We start from the raw sequence: 6108 nt of genomic DNA, 5'->3' as shown, positions 1-6108 counted from the left end.
CAGGTTTTTGTGGCCGATTTGGCCAAGTCCGGGTCTCTTGTTCCAAGTTCCTAATAGAAATATCTTTCTGGTTCTGTTTGGCTCGCATCCCCATTCAGAACCCCACTGGGTGAGGTTCCTGGAGATCTTGACTATGGAAATGCCCCTGTCTGGAGGTTAATTCTTTGAGATAAGGGTGGGGAGTGGGTTTGGCTGGGTTGGGGAAATGGGAGAGAGGTTAAGGGAAGCACAAATGAGGCTGGATCAGCTAGGTTGGGGGCCAGTTCTGTGTGTCTATGCTTGGCCAGGCTATAATATCCAGTTATTTAATTACACATGGATCTAGGTATTGCTGGCGAATCCCTACAGAAGGAATTCTGTAGATGTACAATTGGTTGCCTTTCAAGTGAAGGATGTTACCTTTGATAGTGTAATATCATCAATCAACTGAAGGTCTTAGGAGCAAAACCAGAGATTATTTCCTAGAGAAGAAATTCTGCTGCAAGACGGTTGTATCATCTCATGCCTGACTTTTCAGTCGCTGGAAGATTCCAACCTGCTGCCTTATAAGATTCTGGACATGCTGGTCTTCACAACTGTGTTAGCCAATACCTTAAGATAAATCCATTCATCCTTTCACTCACCCATCCACCTATCCATCCATACATCCTCCTACCTATTCATCCATCCATCCATCCATCCATCCATCCACTTACCCATCCACTCATGCATCAACCTACCTATCCATCCACCCATCCATCCTATTGGTTCTGTTTCTCTGGGGAACCTCAATTGATACAGATGGTTTCTGGCAGTAATTTTTGGACCTTTTATGTTCATCATTTCTGAAAATTCTTCTTCACTTGCTGCCATCTTGAATGGTCAGGAGAGACCTATGCAAGTGCTTTGAGCAAATCATGGCACGTGGGAGTGCCCAGGGAGCAGTAGCTAGTTTCCGTCCCCACTTGCTCTTTTTCCCTCAACCTTAAATGAAGATAACAACCAATACAACAAGCTAGTGAATATGACAAAGAGCAAGTAGACTCCTAGATACAGAGAACAAGCTAGTGGTTACCAGGGGGTGAGGGGTAGGGAGTAAGAGGTACAAACTGTCAGGTACAAAGTAAGCTACAAGGATATACTGTGCAACACGGGGAATATAGCAAATATTTTATAATAACTATAAATTTTTTGTAACTATAAACTATACATTTAAAAATTGCAAATCACTGTATTATATACCTGTCACTTGTAAGATATTGTATATCAACTTTACTTAAATTTTCTAAAAAAGAAGATAACCAACCAGTTTTTATCTATCATTCTTCTATCCCCCCATCCACCCACCCATCCTTCTATCTCTATCTCTCTACCTATCTATTCAGTTTAGAAAAAAATTGGGAATAATATACATTCATAGGACCTTAGCTTTGAAGGGCATTTTGTGATGTCCAGACTCTTCATTTTACCGACGAAAAAGCCAGGAAACTCAGGGAAGAAGTGACTCCCCAAGAGTAACATAGCACATTGGGGTCAGTGTGGGGATGGTATCCCCAGGTGTCCCGGCTCCCACTGCCTCTTCTGTGGCCCCGACTGCATTTAATCAGAGCAGAGCTGGGGAGCCTGGGGGCAGGGTGGGGGAGTCTGTCTGGTGTGTGCTCTGCCCCCTTCCTGCCCTCATCCCTCCTCCTATTTCAGCCCGTGTGATGCCCTCTGACGTAGGTGAGTGGGCTGTTAGTGACAGCTCTCTAGTGGGTTATTTCTAGGGCATCATGGTTAGAAGAGCCACCTGCTGTTGAATATTTACCATGTGCCAGGCACTGCACTTGGCACCCCAGGAAGGTCATGAGCAGGAAGTCAGCCCAAGATCCCAGCTGCTAAGTGGCGCCTTTGGGAGGCCTCGCCCTGGGTCCTCTCCTGGACTGGAAACCGCCCGTGCTGCTGGGAGTTGGAGGGTCTGCGCCCTCTGGCTAGCTGTGGCTTGGGCACTCTCAGATTCCTTTTCCTTACCTGTCGCGAGCAGCACCCACCCTGCCTCCTTCTTGGAGCTCTGAGCACGGTAAAGTGCGATGCGCGTGGAAGATGCTGCCACCCCATGACTTGACTCTTCTTCCAGGCACAGCAGTGCCAACCAGCTCCTGTCCTACTTCCACCTCTCTCGTCGTCTCCACAGGGTGAAATGTGCCCCAAGAGAGCCACCCCGGGACCAAGGCTGGGCTGAGGATTGTGGGCACCTGGTGGGGGTTTTGATGTGTGGTCTTTGATGTGGAGGCTGGAGGATCAGGCGAGGATCCTGCTCCGTGGGGCCAGGATGGTGCCTGAGACAGTCACGTCTTTGTGAACCCTGCCCGTGGGGCATCCGCCCACAGAAACCTGTTGACTCAGAGCCGCCTCTTGCGGGGAGAAGCAGCCTCGAGGGGAAGGGGAACAATGAGCTTGTCTTGTTAAGAACAGAGTCAGGTTGGGGACAGCGCTATGTGATTTGGGAAGCAGACTCAGGAGCCCTGTTAGTGCTTGGGAACGGAACTGTCTTCAATGCTGGCAGGGATGCGAGGCTCTGGAATGTGAGGGAAGGGCGTTGTCTCCATCGGCTGTGTGATCGAGTCCCCACCTACTTCTTTCATTCTGTGCCACCCTGTTCTTTGCTCCCTGCTCTCTGGCCCACAGTGGCTATGCTCCATCTGGCCTCAGGGCCTTTGCACATGCACATCTCTGCCCTGAGATTTGAAAATTTCAAATATGCAGAAAATTACAGAACATGATTAAGCAGATAAACTGGATACCCATCTCTGAATTGATATTAACATTTTGACACTTTTGCTTCAGAACTCTCTCTTTTATTTACTGTAATAAACCCACATAACATTACTTTTGCCTTCTTAACCATTTTGAATGGTACAGTTCAGTAGTATATTTACATTACTGAACAATCGATCGCTAGAACTTTTTCAACTTATAAAATTGAAACACTGTAGCCACTAAACACTGAAGAAGGATTTACCTGCCAGTCCAGGGGTTAAAACTCTATGCTCCCAATGCAGGGGGCATAGGTTCAGTCCTTGGTCAGGGAAGATCATGCATGCTGCATGGTGTACCCAAAAAGAAAAAAACCGTGAAGAATACGGGACAGTTCTCCAGCTTGTGTATCGTCCTTGCATAGGGGGCCAAGTCCATCTTCTCTATATCATTCTAATTTTAGTCTGTGCTGTAGCCAGCACGAAGCACTCGTTTTGTTTTGTTTTTCGTTTTTGCACTTTGTGTGTGTGTGTGTGTGTGGGGTGGCCCTGCTGCATGACTTTTGGGATCTTAGTTCTCTGACCAAGGATTGGACCTGGGCCCACGGTAGTGAAAGCGCTGAGTCCCAACCACTGGACTGCCAAGGAATTCCCAGGACACTTGTTTTGCTTTTATTTATGTATTTATTTTCAGTTGCCCTGAGTCTTCGTTGCTGTGCACAGGTTTCCTCACTGCTGTGCAGCGAGGGGGTCTACTCTCTAGCTGTGGGGTGCAGGCTCCCCATTGCAGTGACTTCTCTTGTTGTGGGGTGCCACAGACATGCAGGCTTCAGCAATGCAGCTCGAGGGCTTAGCCGCTCCATGGCCTGTGAGATCTTCCCAGACCAGGGATCGAACCCACGTCCCCTGTGTTGGCAGACAGATTCTTAACCACTAGACCACGAGGGAAGTTTCTAATAATTTGTATTCAAAATTCAAAAGCTATGAAAACTTATGCCATATCCTCCTTTCCCTGTCCTTCAAGCACCTTGTTCCTCACAGAGGCCTCTGGTGTTGTCAGTTTCTAGAATATGCTTTCTGAGATATTCAGGGCATGTGTACATCTGTCTACTACACATGCATAGGAATGTGTGGGGCTTCCCAGGTGGTACAGTGGTAAAAAATCTGACTGCCAATGGAGGAAACACAGAAGACACGGGTTTGATCCCTGGATCGGGAAGATCCCCTGGAGGAGGAAATAGCAACCCGCTCCAGTATTCTTGCCTGGAAAATCCCATGGACAGAAGAGCCTGCAGGGCTAAGGACCACAAGGTTGCAATGAGTTGGATACCACTGAGTGACTGAGCACATATACGTGTATATGAAAGCACTAATATTTACTGTTCTGTCCGTTGCCTTTATTTTTTTGTTGTTATTTATTTTTTTAAATTTTAATTGGAGGCTAATTACTTTACAATATTGCAGTGGTTTTTGCCATACATTCACATGAATCAGCTATGGGTGTACATGTGTTCGTTGCCTTTTTTGAAATAAAGCTTGTATTTCAGAGTAGTTTTAGCTTTATAGAAAGCTTGCAAAGATAGTGCAAAAAGCTCCTGTATACCTTCCATCCAGTTTCCCCCAATGTTAACAGCTTGCATTAATATGGTCCATGTTTCATTAGAGAGGAACCAGCCCTGATACACTTCTACGAACTAAACTCCATGGTTGATTCTAAGGTCACTAGTTTCCCCCTAAGGTCAATTTCCTGTTCTCACCTGCCATCCCGGACATCCCACTGTGTGCGGTTATCTTGTCTCTTTGGCCTCCTCGAGTCGGTGACAGTTTCTCAGACTCCTCGTTTCTGATGACCTTGACAGTCTTGAGGAGTATTCACTGGTTAGATGAAGTTGCTTTCTTGTCACTTCACACTGGGCAGGGTGTTATCAACATGACATTCTCTTGACCCTTAGGTTAAGGCCATGTTTCCAAATGTCTCCACTGTAAAGTTGCTCCCTCTGACCCCTTTCAACATTCTATTCTTTGGAAGGAATTTGTGATGTGTAGCTCACACTTAAGGACAGGGGAGTTGAGCTCCACCTCTTTGGGATGAGTAAGCATCTACATGAATTCTTTGGCATTTTTGTACGTGGGAGACGCATCTCTTCTCCCCATTTATTAATTTTCAATCCAATCACTTATTAGTATCAGCATGGACACATGGATATTAATTTTATACTATAAGTTATAATAAAAAATTTATAGGAACTCTTATTCTTATAGGATCAGAAGAAGATGAGATTCAGGGAAGGAAGTTAGTAATTTTTTTCTTTTAAATGAAGGCAAAATTCACGTATTATAAAACTAATAATTTAAGAGTGAACAATTTGGTGGCATTTAGTTCATTTACAATGTTATGCAAGCATCACTTCTGCTTAGTTCCACAGCATTTTCATCATCCCCTCAAGGAAATCTCCTGCCTATTAAATAGGCACTCTTCATTCTCCTTCCTTCTATGCCCTGGAAACCACCAGCTTGTCTTCTGTCTCCATGGATTTTTCACATAAATGAAAATAGAATGTGGCCTTTTATGTCTTTTCACTTAATATAATGTTTTTGTGGTCCCCCATGCTACAATGTGCTTCATTGCCTTTTACAATGGGATAATATGCCTTTGTTTGTATGTACCACAATTTGTTTACCCATTCATTCTTTGCTGGACATCAGGTTGTTTTCCATATGTCCTTTGGCTTTTGTGAATAACACTGCTATAAACATGCATATATGTGTATTTGCTTGCAGTTCTTTTGGATGGAATCAATGGGTCATTTTGAGGAGCTGCCAAACTGTTTCCCAAAATGGCTGTGCCATTTTATTGATACATTCCCACCAGCATTGCATGAGGTTTCCAATTTCTCCACATCCTTGCCTTCACTTGTTATTTTCATTAAAAAAACACAGAGCCATCCTAGTGGGTATGAAGTGGTATCTCAGTGTGGTTTGGGGTTGCATTTCCCTAATGATTTGTGATGTTGAGTGTCTTGTCGTGTGCTTATTGGCCTTTTGTATATCTTCTTCATCTTTTTTCCCCTAGGGAAATGTGAGAAGCTTAAAATAGACTTTTATTTATTCATTTATTTCAGCTTCATTGAGGTATAACTGACATGTATAATTGTGAGATATTAGAAGTGTACATCATAGTGATTTGATACACATATAAATTGTGAAGGAATTTCTTCCCATCTAGGTAATTAATCCATCCACCTTATTTGTTTATTTTTGGTGAAAATGGTTAATACCTACTGTCTGAGCAAATTTCAATGACACAGCACAGTGTTATAAACTAGAGTCACAATGTTTACATCAGGTCTCCAAAACTTATTCATTCATTGCTGCTGCTGCTGCTGCTAAGTCG

The 6108-nt window shown here is 44.2% G+C and overlaps 1 pseudogene; it reads right to left on the bottom strand.

The window, feature by feature from the left end:
- Positions 1 to 3094: 3094 nt before the first annotated feature.
- Positions 3095 to 3195, bottom strand: LOC133061135 (U6 spliceosomal RNA; annotated as a pseudogene).
- Positions 3196 to 6108: the final 2913 nt, after the last annotated feature.

Source organism: Dama dama, chromosome 8 (assembly GCF_033118175.1).
Source record: "Dama dama isolate Ldn47 chromosome 8, ASM3311817v1, whole genome shotgun sequence".
NCBI classification, from domain to species: domain Eukaryota; kingdom Metazoa; phylum Chordata; class Mammalia; order Artiodactyla; family Cervidae; genus Dama; species Dama dama.
The sequence above is the reverse complement of the archived record's forward strand: the minus strand, read 5'-3'. Positions and strand labels throughout refer to the sequence as shown.